Here is a 17,345-nt window from a genome sequence, read left to right on the forward strand (position 1 = left end):
GTAACAACAGGAATACGGAAAATGCCCAAGTTTTCATTTATCTGTGACTTTCTTCCTTAAAATTAGCTTAACCATTTAAATTTACATCTCTTTTTTCAAAATAAGTATATCATAAAATTGCAAATTAAAAATAGCATAATTTTTAATAAACTGGATTTATTAATTGAGCTCCTGCTACAAGTCTCCGCCCTGTTCTAAGGGTTGAAGTGCATCAATTCACTTAATCTACAGCACAAATTCATGAGGTTGTTTACAGAGGAAACTAAAGCACAGAGTGGTTTAGTAACTTGTCCCAGAAAACCACTCAGGAGCTTGGACATTATAATCCCATGTCTTTGAACTCTGAATCCACACTTTATGCAATAATTTAAAAGACATCACTACAGTGAAGGCTAATAGAAAAAAAAAATCTTAACTTTCATTCAGGAATATTTAATTCAATATTTATCCAGAATTAGTATTGAGTGACTAATATTGTTTATTACTGCCACAAAACTTTCTATAGAAAAGCATTCATTCATTCACCAAACTTTTCTGTACTTCTATTCTACTATGTGCCAAGCACTGTTCCAGGGACGAGAGAATAGATAAGTAAAGAAGAAAGATTCCTGTCCACAAAGAATTAGTCCACATTAACTAATTAATAATTAGATAATCAGAACATACATGTTATGAAAAAAGAAAAGGAGAGCAAGACAAAAGATGAGGAAGTACCAGCTATGAGAGAGTCTTGAGGAGTATCAGACTTCATAGAGAAAAGGAGATCTGAGTCAAGGCTTAAAGGCGGTAAGACACTTGGCTGAGCTGGAACCTTCCAGGTAGAGGGAGATATCAGAGCCAAAGCCTCAGGGTGTGGACTAGCCTTCTTAATTCCCTCTTCAATCAGGTTTTCAAGTTGCCCAGCAATCCAGGTATTCCCTTATTTTACAGGTCAGTCTGACACAGACCAATATCGTTCTAGGATAAGTCAAAAGTTCTGTACTCATTAACTTTATGATAAAACTGAATAACATAGAGATAATTCATTATGATTATCATAACCACTGATCATGTCTCAACCTTACTGAGTGCCTACAATGTACTGACTTCTTGTCTAAGTCTTTTGTGTCCTGTACTATGCATCAAGTCAGCGAAGAGTCAGTAAATGTTTACTGAGAACCTTTCACACCTTTCACAATTTACCACCAGTTCTGCCTGAATCCTTTAACTCCTAAAGCATATATTCTCTAGGATAAGGAATGACAATCACTGGCTGGGGATTTTATCTAAACCACACATACTCCCCTGACACTGTGATCTCCCACCCCCATCCCACAGCCCAGGTGAAAATGCCACAGAAAGCATATATTCTTATGTTGCAATTGGGCAATTGTCACTCCCCTCAGCAAGAAAACAGGGAGGAAGGAAAGAAGGGAGGAAACCATTTTTCTTAAAGCTACCCACTGTTAGGACCAGGATGGTAAGATCACAGTTAATAATGGTGCACCAATCTTCAGAGTTCAGGAATGCTTCTGGCCTTCCGGGGAGATGTCCAGCAACTGTGCTTAATTTGAGTGTCTGTCACCACCTCCAGCCCCCACCCTTTCCTGGTGGCTGCTCGTGGTCTCAAGCACCCTTCCTTACCCTATTTTGTAATCCCTCCCCTGACACTTAACCTGTCACAGGGACACTGTGAAGGTCAAAGGTCTTAAGAGTAGTTAAAACTTTCCAAAATGTTAAGCATCAGTTATTACGAAATGAGGGGCCTAACAGCAAGGCACAAGGGGTGTCTGACCGACATAAGTTAGGAGAGAGCCCAACAGCATCTCATTCCCATTGCTTGCTCTCTAATGCATCCGAACAAGAACCAAGACTGCCCTTTCTCTATTACACTCTAGCCAACTTTGATCACACTTAAGTAAACAGACAGATCATTTTATTCAATAATTCTTATTTCGTCCATAATAACTTAAAGGCGGTAAGACACTTGGCTGAGCTGGAACCTTCCAGGTAGAGGGAGATGTCACAGTCAAAGCCTCAGGTTGGGGACTAGCCTCTTTAATTCCCTCTTCAATCAGGTTTTCAGGTTGCTGTCTACTTTCAATCAGGTTTTAAAGAGCTGCCTACCTTCAAAATTTCACTCTCAACTATCCTTAACTTTGGTTTACTGTTGGCTGACAATGAAGTTAACCTCTACTGAAAATGTTCGCTACTACTGTGGGTGATTAGAGCCCAGTGTTTCTCAAAACATGGCTGTTAAAATACAGGTTTCTGGGCCTTGAGAACTCAGTAATCGGCATTTTATTGGCTTTTCAAGTGACTGTTAACTTGAACAGCAGATTAAACCACATCGATATTTCAATTGTAGTCATTTATGTATTGGTCCTATACATACTATACAAAATGCTTCTTTAGAATAAATTTGTATTTTTCCCACAAAATAAATTAACTGTAAGTTTTGAATGGTATGATAATCTACAAATTTATTACTTTACAGGTTGATCACATTAAAATTCCTATGTATACAGAGACGGACAGGGAGCCTCATATCCGATTTAAGAGAGAATATGATTTTCTTAAATCAAGAAAGAAGATGATTTTCCACCATCTTTGCATCAACAGAACAAGCAAAATAAAAAAGCAAACGCCTCAACAGAAAATACACTTTCATTCAAAGTGAAAGGGCACCATCTAGTGGCCAAATATATAAATCATCGGTGGGCACAAAGGTACATGAGCATGCATGCACAGTCACCAACATGTAACACATCTACCTCCAGGGTATGAATCAGTGCTTTTTTGGAAAGTAGTTCTTCAAACAGTCAAGCTTAATAAGGACAGAGAAAAAGAAACATGACAAAATTCCAGTTTAGTTTGCGATAGTGGCTAGCAGCATTGTGTTTTTCATTTCCTTGTTGGCTCTTGCTTAAAAGATGCATACAAGATGTGTCCTTTTTTCCAGGCTGATCTTAATTTATTGATTTCAACTCCTGAAATACAGGTCTCTGTTTTTCAATGACTGTTAACAGTTTACAATTCGAACATGTCTGTGTAATACCACAAGGGATTAAGATTTCCTTTAGATCCATTCTGTAAATACTTGACAGAGAAAAGTCAAAGTATTAACCACATCAATAAACATAAAATTGAGGAAAAAGTCAGCTATAAAGAGGGTTAGAGGATGGTATAACAGAAAAATAGGAAATAAGTGTAGAGCTTCTCCCTCCCAAAATGAATTGCTTGAAGAACTCCAATTTAGGCATGAAGGTTTTGAGACATTTACTCTTAAAAAAAATATTATTACTTTAAAACCAAGCCTCAAGTTCCCTGAACACAGGGGTCATGTTTAATTTGGTTTTGTAACTACCACGGTGCCAAACAAGTGGTAGATACTCAATAAGTTGTTGTTGAATGGACAGGTAGCACCTATAATTTAGGAAATGGCTAAATACAGAGAGAGGAGACGGAAGTCTATAGAAAGAGTCTAAAGCTCATATCCAAGGTGACTGTGTGTCCTGTACTTTCCAAAAAAGTTCTGAGCTCAAATTTTCTGATCTTAGCACCTCTTTAAAAATACAAAAAACTGTTAGATATTCATCTCAATTTTTGGTTTTTAGATTCCTGTCCTACCCGTCTGCTCACATCTCTCTGGTGTCATCCTAAGGAAGAGAAAGTGACCAGATGGTAATCCAATCTTCACTAAGTAATAGGAAGCTGTAATGGACATGCATATGAAATGGGTATTTTATATGTGAATAATGCCAAACAGAAAAAAAAATGCTCCTTTTTAAAAATGTTAAACCTTTGAACACAAAGGTTCTTGTGACTTTCATATGGATATTTGTAAGGACTTAACAAGGCAACAATTGTCATAAGGATCCCTGCTAAAAACCATATTTTCAATAAAATAAAGTATTTTAATATTTAAAATTTAAATTTTATTTTCTCTACTTTATTGTAAGAATACTGAATGTTTTTATGACTTTATGTGAAGTTTAGTTATGCTTTTAAAAGATAATCTCTTGGTACTCTGGTTTCTACTCTGTGGTTTTCCATCCTTGGAAACATTCCCACCCCTGGAAACATTAGTGAATATTTTATTGCCTCTTCCTTCTTTCTTCAGGCCCCTAAACCTCCTTCCCACTTCATTCCTATTCCACAGCAAAATCTACAGAAAATACTCATGTCAGCCATTTGCATTTATTATGCTACAGAGAGTAATGTGCTATTGACACATGATGAATTTAAGTCAATCTTTCATCAACAATCTGTAGCCACTTCCCTGTCTCCATGATTAAGTGCTGCTGAGAAAAAGATTCAACCCCTAAATTCACAGTATTTCTTCCACCCTAGGCATGTACATTTAGAGACAGAAAACAATAGAAAATCCCTTGACCACCTTCCCACTCACAACAAAAACAAAACAAAAGTTATCCTATCAGAGCTGTACTTTTGTTTACAGGGAAAAGTTCCATATATTATAAATGGCTGCAAATCTGGATGGCTGTGGTACATATTATGTACATAAACAAAACTGTCAAACAGACGAGTGGACAGCATTTACTTTCCCCTGGCGTGGAGCTCTTTCACATTTGTTTCAAGTTTGATTTCTTCCAAAAGTGCTTTACCTCTGAAACAATATAATCAAGACGGGCACTACCTGGGGCCTGGATCTGTCGAGAGTGGCCAGTGTTGACAAACACTAAGGCACAGCTCCAACTTTCTCTGAGATTCTTTGCAACCACTGAGAATATGTCAACAGTTGGTAAGTAGTTCCAAAGTAATAATGGCCAAAATTTTTATGGAAGAAAGAATGTAGCCCTAGGCTTACAATTTTGTGAAAAAATCTCAGGGAAAAAAAAAAAAAAGGTGTCAGAAAAAGCCCCAGGCTTCTCAAGGGCGTTGGTTCACTTGGAATCATATAGGGAAAAGCTAGGAAAAGCCAGAATGTATCACACAGAATGTATTAACTTTTAATGCCTTTGACGTCACAATTGACTGCAGATTTCCTTTATGATGTGGTGAAAATATGTGGTGTCTACAGTTAATTGCAATTTAGCCATAAACAAGCTCTGTCACCTTGGAAAAGTCACTGAATCACTCGAGTATAGTTTCCTCAAAAAATAAATGAGGAAATTCAGTCAGATCACTGCTATATTTCCAAATAAATGTAAATTTCTTTGGTATAAAATAGTACTAGAAGGTTCTTCAACTAATAAGCAACTTTATTTTATAATTTTTGATAACTTACGGTGGGTAGCTCACTTAAAGTCTAAAATGTTTCCAAGAACCTTAAACTAGCCTAAATCTTGGTGACACATCTACAACTGGCTTTCCTCTTATTTTGCACATTTTAACAATGTGTGATTTTTGTATCAAAGTGGATGAAAGGCAGTGTTCACCCCACTGGCATTTCCTGAATAATGTGCTTTTAGGCACAAAACAAATGCATTGACAACCCATTACAAAGATGAGATTCTACTTCAAACCCTATCTGAGCCATCTAAAATGGCTTCTATTTTGATGACTATTACGTCGGCAAGTCACTTTGGTGATCAGCAAAAGTGAATTCTACTCATAGTCAACTGACCACTGCCCATATTGTATGGTGAAACATGTTTCCCCCTGGTTTCTTAAGAAATTGACTTTTTTTTTTGAACAAAAACTGTATGTGGGCCAAATAACATACCGATATCACATTTTTTACAATGAAAATACATACTTATCAAGAGATGGAGAACACCTGAGCTGACTTATGAAGCCTGACTGGAAATGATTTTAAAAGAGCAAACAGGATGACTAGAAGCCTATGCACTTCACATTTATTTTGTGGCCAGTGAGATGGATTCCAGATTATTTCAAGGAATGTTCTTTGACAGTAAGAATTCTAATAAAAAAGCAAAGTATATTTCAAGAGAGGAGTAAAAGAGCCCAAGCCACACATAGTTAAAGCAAAATGTTAGTGAGCAGCCATAACATGTCAGGTGATACAACCGGGATAAAGAACAAATCCACCTGCTCTAGGCATTCCCTACACCAAATACAGTTGAGCCTTGAACAACATGGATTTGAACCATGTGGGTCCAACTACAGCTGGAATTTATCTGCTGCCCCTAAGGCAGCAAGATCAACTCCCCCCACCATTCCTCCTCCTCAGGCTACTCAATGTGAAGACGATGTGGATGAAGACTTTTATGATGACCCACTTCCACTTAACAGTAAATCTATTTTCTCCCCCTTAGAATTTTCTTAATAAAATTTCTTTTCTCTAGCTTGATTTAGTGTTAAGACTACTGTATCTAATAAATGTAACACACAAAATATATGCTAATCAACCTTTTATGTTACTGGTAGGCATCCGGTCAACAGCAGGCTATTAGTAAAGTTTTGGGGAGTCAAAACTATGTGTGTTTTTTTGTGTGGCAGGTCAACATCCCTGAGCCCTACTTGTTCAAGGGTTACCTGTATATTGCTTTAGGATAAAGCATAAAATCATCCTTATGTATCTTATTAAATTAATTAATTAATTTTTTGAGACAGGGTCTTCTTTTGTCACCCAGGCTAGTGTGCAGTGGTGTGAATTCAGCTCACTGCAACCACCACCTCCCAGGCTCAAACGATCCTCCCACCTCAGCCTCCCGAGTAGCTGAGACTACAGGCACGGGCCACCATGCCTGGCTAATTTTTTGTAGAGATCGGGGGGGAGGGGCCTCACCACATTGCCCAGGCTGATCTCGAACTCCTGAACTCAAGCCATCCATCAACTCGGCCTCCCAAAGTGCTAAGATTACAGGCTTGAGCTACCATACCTAGCCAGCATCTTATTTTAAAACCGAAAAAATAATTTCCTTACTAGTCAACTAAAAAAGAGAGGAACAGACAGCAAGCAGTGCAAAAACAAATGTATTTTAAATTCAAAAATCTAATTTTCATGAGATTAATGTTCCCATTAGTATCCATATCAACCTATACACAATGAGGTCCCATGGCAACTTCCTATCAAGATTCTATTTTTTTCTGAATGAAACTTAATACTTAACAGAGAAAGAGTATTTTTGACATGGTAGTGGCAGGAGTGATGTGAGCAAAGTTTAAGAAAGCAAGTATGGCTAGTTCCAAAGGCATTTTCAGCTCTCTTTTTGGCAATGATTGGGGAGCAGGTGCCCTCATCGCTACAGTAATGAATACTTCAGGCAGGTTCTTGCTGAATGCAAGGAAAAGGGTGGGAGGTCCATTCACATACCAAGGTGAAGCCTGTGAACAGTTCACCAATTGGATAGAAAAGAGCTACCTAGCTGGAAGATAAATGAGAGCTTTTGGTGATGGAATACCAGTATTTCCAATATAATCAGCAATGGAAGAGTTTAAAATACAAGGATGCTGTGCTATTAGAACTATTCTCCACTGACTTTTCAACTTCAGGAGCAAATGCAGCTTAATGGAGAGAAAAGGTAAATTGTGCACATGCCAATTTGTGTTAAGATTCCACTGTGACTTATCAAAGGTGTTTACTTAATCAGAAACAGAGTTATGGGGGCTCAGCAAAAAAGCCTAGAATAATCTCAGAGAAGAACAATGAAATGCAAACAAAGTAGAAAGCAAAAATCAAGGCATACCAGATGAAATAATCAACAACAGATGTATTTAAGGAGTGTGAGAATTGGAAAAGGATAAACTACCTTATCTTATAAACCACTTCGTCTCTTATACAGTGTAAACTAAACCCCAAACATAATCTCAAAGTTGCTGTTCAGATAGAAGGAGGGCAGGCAAAAATCTAAAGCACAAGAGAAATCAGCTTTGGAACACGGAGGGTGGAAAAAGAAAGAAACAAAGCCTAACTCAGTTAGTTTCCCGCAGCCTCTTGGCATCTGAGCTCTATATTCCAGAGATAAGGAAGAGGATTCTGGGAAGGGGAGGAAAGAAAATGAAGTGCCAGGAGGAAATCTGGAATCATGAGAATGGTTTGTATATAACAATTCTACAGAAAGCATGGGTAGTGCTAGGTTATTGCAAGGGAGGTCGCTGACATAAGTATGAGTGGGAGATGGGCAATGCTTGTGATGGTGGAAACAAAGCCAAGACACCCTACATGGCAAAAACAACAATGTGAGGATCCAGGATGAAGAGGAGGAAACAATACCAGCCCTCTGCAATGGCAATGGCATCCCAGTCCAATACTCAATGGTCCTTTTGATAAATGAGGGGGCACTGAAGTAGGGGTAGAGGCACATGCCAGGATAAAGCATCCCCAGGAAATTGTACTGAGATAACAGCAAGTTATGCAAGAACTTCTAAGAGCCAGAAATGACTAATCTGCCTTCTCTCTCCCAGGAATACTGATGTTCACAGTGTGTAGGACAGGTCCCAGAAGTATTGCCTGCAGTCTAGACCCAAAGCACTGTAATCTGTGGCGAGGGCAGATTGTTCCTTTTTACAACAGCTGGGACTCTTCGTGAAAAATCTTAACACACAACTGCTGGTTGCTGTTACAGAGTAAGACACTATGCATTTAAGAGTTCACACACATTAGACTAAGAAAGTCCCATAAATAAAAAGGTGACCACATCATACCATATACACGATCTATTTATGTCTGACCTACTCAGATAAGAATCTAGAAACTGGAAATTCTGTCTCTTGAAGAGATTCAAGGAACAATTACAGGTACACGCAGGAAACAGCGAAACCTTTAGGAATTCGATTCTAAAAATAACTTACCAACTTGAGACTGACATTAAAATTCTTTACCTTTCTCATCTTTGTTTTATATGTTACACTTGTTACATATAAGTTTTATATGTTACACTAAAGAGCAGCTAATTATGGGTTCAATTGACTCTGTGTGTTAAAGACTGTGTTTCAAGCTTGTTCGTGATCTCAAAGTTGGTAATCTTTATAAAAATTCAAAGGGCCTAATATTAGGTAAGTGGTCCCTAAAGAAAATTATCATTTGGAAAATGCCTATCTGCCTTCTTCTCACTCCCACTTTCTACAGACTAGCTTAACAACAGCTGTTAATAGTTTTTTCATGATGCCACATATAGTGGTACAATATGCCTATTCCTCTCCCCAACTGTGCATTATTCCTCACCCCAACTGTGTATTATTTATTTTTCTCATAAAATAGGAATGAAGGATCCTAATTTCTCAGTCCTAAGAGATTTGTATCTTTGGTGAGGAGATGGGAATAAAGTTTTAATTGTCAAATAACTTCAAAACAATCCTTTATTTTTCTTAAGAATAGTCTCTTAGAAATTGTTCTAAGTCAGAATTCATCAAGCACTTATCCAAAGGCAATGTTCCTGCTTAAATGTCTTCTTTTTTTTTTTTTTCCCGAGCCAGAGTCTCACTCTGTCACCTAGGGTGGAGTGCAGTGGCACAATCTCAGCTCACTGCAACTTCCGCCTCCCAGATTCAAGTGAATCTCCTGCCTCAGCCTCCCATGTAGCTGGGTCTACAGTTGCACGCCGCCATGCCAGGCTAATTTTTGTATTTTTTAGTAGAGATGGAGTTTCTCCATGTTGGTCAGGCTGGTCTCGAACTCCTGGCCTTAAGTGATTCTCCTACCTTGGCCTCCCAAAGTGTTGGAATTACAGGCATGAGCCACGGCACCCAGCCCTTAAATATCTTAAATAACAAAAATTTTGAGCTTAGTCCTTTAAAACTGGTTTTTCTAAAAGCAAGAAGGCATGAAAATTGCAACAAATAATCACCTGATAAGGGTTACCAATTAGTCCTATCTTTTCTAACAAGAAAGAATGATCTTCTGAAATTTCTTTCCATACAAAGAGCTCCTAAAAATAATTTTAAAAAAATACTAATTGTCTCTTAGGGAAATGGGCAAAAGACATGGATAAATAATTCAATACAAAATGGTAAGTAAATATGTAATTATGAATAAAGTTCAACCTTCTTAAATCACTTTTAAAATAAAATCGGCAAAGGTCTTTAAAATTACAAGCTCAACAAGGATACAGTTAAATTCCCATACTTTTGGTGGAAATAAAAACCAGTGGAGAAAATCTGGAAAGTAATTTGGAAATACTAATGAAGCATCACAATATCATAATTTTAAGAATGCAGATATATTAAGAAGAAGAGAAGAAAACCAAATTAATAGTGATTACTTCTAAGCAACAGAGTCACGGGTAATTTCTATTTTATTTTATGCTCTAAGCTCTTCTGTATTTTCCATTACGAACAATTATACTTTTATAACGCAGAAAAATACTCATACCTTAAAAGATCATCTGTAAAGTATGAGATAAATTCACTCAAATTACATCCTTGTACTTTAAAACAAAATGTATTCAAGCCAGAACTTCCTGTTTTCCCAAGTACAATGTTTCAAGAATTTCCTTAAAAATTAAGACCTTTAAATGTTAGCAATAATGACAACAATGCTTTCTCAATTAGATTTAAAAAAAAAAAAGTTCCCTCTTTCTTCTCTACAATTCCGTGACAGGCTTTTGCCATGCAGTTTCTCAACTTTATCTCTTTTTATTTGTTGTGCTGTTACTTTTAATATTTTACTGATATACTTTGGCTCTGAATACAGAATCCCCCAGTGAAACTGTAATGATGGGGTTAACTGTCAGGAAAGACAAGGTTGGAACACAGGACAAACAGTTAGTGAAGGCCATATGTTTATGGCCACCACTAACTACACAAGGAATTTTTTCAAACATTTATGGCAACATCTCTCTTTTCCTGCAGTAATGGTTTCTGGAATAAATGGAAGAAAAGGACAATCCTGGTAGTGGGGGTATATTGCTCTTTCTTTAAAGAATTTTCCAATGTCTCCCAAACAAGGACATTTAGAAGAGCAATATTTAGGTATCATTCTCAGGGTGTGATTAAGCCGCCTATTAACGTAAGCAATATAAACCTCACAGAACAGTACCCTCATAACAAATAGTTTCGCCAGGATGGCAACTTAAAAGATATTTTGTCTTCTCAGCAGAGAAGTCCAAGAGTTGAGAACGGTACCTGGTTATGCGCCATTTGCTGCTGCCCTGGGGCTATTCTGTCTTTGGCTCTACCCTGCTTCATGCCCAGCAAGCTGGACCAGCACCTCTGGCAGTGGCTGCATGGCTCCATGACTACAATTCCACTGAGTAGTCTCTTGGCAGTTTCCTTTTTCACTGGGCTCCCACAATACCTTGTCCTCCCCCTTGCCCCTTCAGTGATGATAATGGCTTCCAGCTGTTGCCAGTTTTTGTGCCTCATCATCTATTTATAGCCATTGCCTGCTCACTTAACCCTGTCTACTGTAAACAGCCCCGTTGTTAGAGTTTCTTAAACCATTTGGAGTTAACTCTGTTTTCTGGCAGAGTGAGCCTGATACCACACTCATTCCACCAATTCCTTTCTTCTTTTAATGAGGCAGTGTGTGGGCAGGGGTTGGGGTTGGGGTGGTGAAGATTTGTGTTGGTCTCCTTTCTCCACAGAAGCACTAACTTTTAGCGGGTCAATTCCATACTTTCGATAGGTTAAAAATAATATTCCTTAGGTCTTAGCATACACTTTTTTAGAAAAATTGGTGTTTTTCTAACTTATTGTTCAATACAAGTCAACTTCAAAACTACAGTAGAGAATCATTAATGCAGTTTCCTCTTTATATTCTCTCCTTGTATCCCTCCTCCACTTCCCGAAAGGCTATGCAAATACATTTTAATCATATAATCACATTTATTACTGGAAGTATCTTGGCACCTTCAAATGTTCCTTGATAAATGTGTTGTACTGTTTATAGGATCTTTAAGAAATATGTGTGGATCAGCAGAATTTTTGAATTTCTTTAATATTTTCTTGGCTCCCATACAACTTTTACTTCTAAAGGCATTTATTTGTATGTTCCATCTCAAAAAGCATTGTTTTAAAGAGATACGCGATACACATCTTTTTGGTGACAACCTAAAACACATTGAAGTGAGATTTCTGTAACCACTGAATTTGCTTCCTACTGAGGTGTGGGGGTGCCTATTGATTATCTTCATGAGGCCTGTAAACAAGCCGGCCTATAACTGCATCCAAAGGCTATGTACACGTGTGTTGGTAAACTTTTCTGAGTGCATCTACAGATTCTCAGAAAGGCTAAGAAAGCTAAGTCCTGCTGTAAGTAGTGTGGAATTTTGCAGACATTCAGGGAACAGATCTTGAAACCTTCAAGTGTTCAGTTTTGGTATGGCATACTACAAGCTGGTATTTATCTTTGGTTCAGAAATTTTCAACAATTATATTTTTTAATATAATGTCAGCAATTATATTTAAAATGTGAAAGCTAATCAATAGGACAACACCAAATTTGAGTTAATCATTACTTCCTTTCAGTTATCATGAGAGACACGGGGGAAAACAGTAAGAATAGAGGCATGTGACAGAAGCCACAACTGAATCTAATTGTTGTTTAACTCTTGCTTTAAAAAAAAAAAAACTTGTATATTTTATTGGAGTTAAAATCCAACAACTTTTATACTTTGGCCACAGAATTAAATCTTTTTATGAAATCTTGTTTCAGAAGCTATGTTAACTTCTGGAATTATATCAAAGAACTTCGGACCTGGAATAGAACTTGAAGTTCTATCTGTCCTTTACACCCTTCCCCAAGGCTCACCGAATGCCTACCATGGGCCACACACTCCTAGAAACTGGAGTCACAGTCAAGATGACACCATGATCCAAGCCAGTAAATGAGCACAGATTTAAAAACTTCCCACTCCTGGCATGCTTCCTTCTATGTAACGTTCCTCCTAAACTATCATCTAAACTGACACATTTTTAGTGACAGTAAGAAAACTATTTTATCAAAAAGCAAAGGTGAGCTGTTAAAAAATCATTTCCTTAAAACCATCTTTCTCCCCAAAAGCCTTCAATGATTTCCCAATTACACAGAATTAAGATGGCAAACTGTCTGCTGTGGTTTTCAAAGACCTCATGATCAGGACTGTGCCCAGCTGTCTAGCTTTCTCTTCCATTATTTCCTTCATAAAATTCACACTACAACCAAACCAAAATACTCACCATTGCACCAAAATGTCCTATAATTTCCTATCTTCATGCTTTTCTTCCTGAAACCACTGGATACTGCACTGTTATTTTGGCTCCATCTGTCCAATCCTCAGCACATTAAGGTTAACACAAATGTCATGTTTTGTCAGATCCCTCCAGTGCAAACTAAATCTCTACCTCTGCTGGTTTCCCATGACACTGCTTGGTCCTTTAACAGGCCTATTGCATGCTACCCCATTATCCATATACCTGTTGTCATCAGTCTGTAGGCCCTGTGATCTGATGGGAAACACTGTGCCCAGTTTTTATACCCCTCACAAAACAGACTATGTACCAAGTTTTAGAACACAAGCATTAGATAACTATCTGGATTTCACTAGAGTGACTGATATCTGTTTCCTCATAATTTTTGTGCCTTTATTCCCCTTCCTCTACATTAAAAATGTCATCCCCTTAGCATATCCATGACAGCCCTTCAGACTCTGTCACAGCTTTACCAACTGCTATATTCTCAATCACTTTTTCCTTGGGCACTCACCCTACTTCTCTTGGTGGTTCCTTCTGCGAACTGACTCTAAGCCAGGCAATTTTAATTTTTTGAATCCTTAATCTCTACCATGGGCTATGGAATACAGTAGGTGTCCATAAAAATAGATTGTTGTAAGGATTAAATAAGATAACATAATGGGCTTAGCAGTGTCTTCGACACAGTAAATACTCCATAAATGTTAGTTATTAGTAACTAAACAAAGGATTATGACAATAGTTACCATTTCAGCTCTTATTTCTTCTTATATCTTTTTAGAGATGTTTTCTGATTAGCAGAGCCCAACAGGTCTATGTAACTTCCCAATCCCTCTGTCAAATCTGCCTAAAATGGCATTTATAACAGCACTGCAGACACATCACATGCTGGTGCAGAGTGACTTTTAACAACCAAAACCTCAGAGCCTTCTCATATGAACTGGTATTCAGCCCTGTATTCTTTCCCTCCCTGGATTGTCCCATTAAGTATAAACAACGTTTTTATTATAGTTTTAGTATAAATTATAAGAAAATGTCTTATATCAGTTGTATTATATCAGTGTTTGTGTGGATTTTTCTTTTTACGGTAAATTCCTATTGGGTTGTTGGTACCAACAAGAGAGATATGATCAAGGGAATCCAAACATATAACTCTTATTCTTAGATTAGTAGAGACATTTTTACATGCTATTTGACATTTGATATGTTTATTTTCCCTCACTTTTAAGGAGTATTAAGAATGTACAACATATCAGCATAATTACTTGGTGGAGAAAGGTTCACTCTGCAGTTTATGAGAAAGTAACATTTGACTAAAAGCAATAAAAAATGGGACATATACACTTTGCCATCGTCTCATTGCTTCTCTCAAAAAAAAAAAAAAGAAGAAGAAGAAAGGTCAGACTAGAATATTATGACTGCAATAGAAATTCTAAAACCTGAAAAATCAATGAAGACTAATTTACCACAAATTCCTAACATTTCTACAATATGTACTTTTTCACAACAGAGCCTCTCAATGATACTTACATATTAGAAAATATAGGAAAGGAGTTTTATGCAACACTTCTAAATAAATTAAATGAACTTATATCCGCTAAAGATTATAAAAGATTACTCAGAAAGTTTTATAAAATATTTATTTTGCAATTATAATTAAAACTGTAAGAAGTGATTTTGATAGCTTTGACTGAACATATAATAAAGATAGGTAAACCTGAAATATTTTGTAGCATTACTTTTACACTTTTCAAATGTTCACGCTAATCAGTACAAAAGTCCACAACCCACACTCCTTTAATACTTCCTATTTTAATGACCATTTTTAGAAATTTAGGCCCAAAGTCTTGGATGTTTTGAGTTCCTCTCAGCTCCCTAGCTGGTAAAATATAAATAAGGTACAGTTAGTAAAGTACACTGTATGAATACAGTGCAATCTCAAAAGAAAAGCCATCGATATTCATAAAACATTTTCTAAACAAAATAACAATAATTGATCCTTAAGTTTAGAACTGTTTATGTAAATATACTTGGGCCAATAGTAGTTCAGAGTGCACAATGAAAAGATGGGGGAAACAGAAATCTTTAAATCAAACAATATATGGGAAATGGTACTTAATGGGACAAAATCATTCCCTGATGAAATGTGGGCATAAAAGGAGTGATTGCTTTGAAGATGGTGAGTTTTTAAGCTTAGGAGTGATTGACAAGAAGTATATCTATTAAGGTATATACTGTGATTTGATATATATATGTGTGTGTGTATATATATATACACACACACATACATACACATATACATTATAACACCATTACCACAATCATGTTAACATATCTATCACTTCACATACTGACCTCTGTGTATGTGTGTGTGTGTGTGTGTGTGTGTGTTGAGAGCATTTAAAATCTACCCTGTTAGCAAATTTCAAGGGTATATTATGAACTATAGTCACCACATTGTACATTGTATTTCCAAAACTTATTCATCTTACAAATGAAAAGGTCAACCTTTCTTTGACCAACATCTCCCCATTGTCCTCACACTCAATCCCTGTTACTACAATTCTGCTCTCTGTTTCTATGAGTTCAACTTTTGAGGTTTGACAAATAAGTTATATGATGCAGTATTTGTCTGTTTGTATCTGGTTTATTTTACTTAGCATAACGTCCTCCAGGTTCATCCATGTTGTCACAAATGGCAGTATGCCCTTTTTTTAAGGCTGAATAACATTAAATTGTGGACTTACTATTGTCATTTTGTTGTTTTCTGATTGTTTTGTAGTTCTTTGGTTCCTTTATACCTCTCTTGGTATCTTCCTTTGTAATTTCTTGATTTTCAATAGTGGTATGGTTTGATTCTTTATCTTTTGTGTATCTACTATGGACTTCTGTTTTGATGTTACAATGGGGTTACACAAAATATCTTATAGTTATGAGTCTATTTGAAGCTGGTAACTCTACACTTTTACTCCCCATTTTATGTTTTTGATGTTATGATTTAGTTTTGTTATACTGTATATCCATTAACATTGGTGGAGCTACAGTTATTTTTAATATTTTTGTCTTTTAACATTTATACTAGCGTTAAAATGAATTTAAACACCATCATTACAAATATTAGAGTATTTTGGATTTGACTGCATATTTATTTTAACAGACAGTAAAATACTATACATTCATGCTACTCATTTGTGTCTTTTCATTTCAGCTTGAATAATTTCATTTGGCATTTCTCGCAAGGCAGTTCTAGTGGTGATGAACTCTCTTAGCTTTTGTCTGTCTGGGATAATTTTCATCTCTCCTTCCTTTACAAAGGACAGCTTTGCTGAGTAAAGTACCATTGAAAGACAGTTTTTTCCTTTCATCACTTTGAGTATATCCCACTCCTTCGTGACCCATGGGATTTCAGCTGAGAAGTCAACTGATAATCTTATTGAAGTTCTTTTATGTGTGACGAGTCTCTTTTCTCTTGCATTTTCAAAATTTTCTGTCATTGATTATTGACAATAATATTAAGTGTCTTAAGCAAATGCTGAGAGATTTTGTCACCACCAGGCCTGACCTACAAGAGCTCCCGAATGAAGCACTAAACATGGAAAGGAACAAAAGGTACCAACCACTGCAAAAACATGCCAAAATGTAAAGACCATCGAGGCTAGGAAGAAACTGCATCAACTAACAAGCAAAATAACCAGTTAACATCATAATGACAGCATAAAGTTCACACATAACAATATTAAACTTAAATGTAAATGGGCTAAATGCTCCAATTAAAAGACACAGACTGGCAAATTGGATAAAGAGTCAAGATCCATCAGTTTGCTGTATTCAGGAGACCCATCTCACATGCAGAGACACACATAGGCTCAAAATAAAGGGATGGAGGAAGATCTATCAAGCAAATGGAAAACAAAAAAGGCAGGGGTTGCAATGCTAGTCTCTGATAAAACAGACTTTAAACCAACAAAAGATCAAAAGAGACAAAGAAGGCCATTACATAATGGTAAAGGGATCACTCCAACAAGAAGAGCTAACTATCCTAAATATATATGCACCCAACACAGGAGCACCCAGATTCATAAAGTAAGTCCTTAGAGACTTACAAAGAGACTAAGACTCCCATACAATAATAATGGAAGACTTTAACAGCCCACTGTCAACATTAGACAGATCAACGAGACAGAAAGTTAACAAGGATATCCAGGAATTGAACTCAACTCTGCACCAAGCAGACCTAATAGACATCTACAGAACTCCCCACCCCAAATCAACAGAATATACATTCTTCTCAGCACCACATCACACTTATTCCAAAATTGACCACATAG

General features: G+C 36.8%; 1 protein-coding gene across 1 annotated transcript in view; it reads right to left on the bottom strand.

The window, feature by feature from the left end:
- BICC1 (BicC family RNA binding protein 1) overlaps window positions 1-17,345 on the bottom strand; it is a 328,432-nt gene that overhangs the window by 46,943 nt on the left and 264,144 nt on the right. The window lies entirely within an intron of this gene.

The sequence above is a fragment of the Rhinopithecus bieti genome, unplaced genomic scaffold (genome assembly GCF_001698545.2).
Source record: "Rhinopithecus bieti isolate Rb0 unplaced genomic scaffold, ASM169854v2 scaffold_18620, whole genome shotgun sequence".
NCBI lineage: Eukaryota > Metazoa > Chordata > Mammalia > Primates > Cercopithecidae > Rhinopithecus > Rhinopithecus bieti.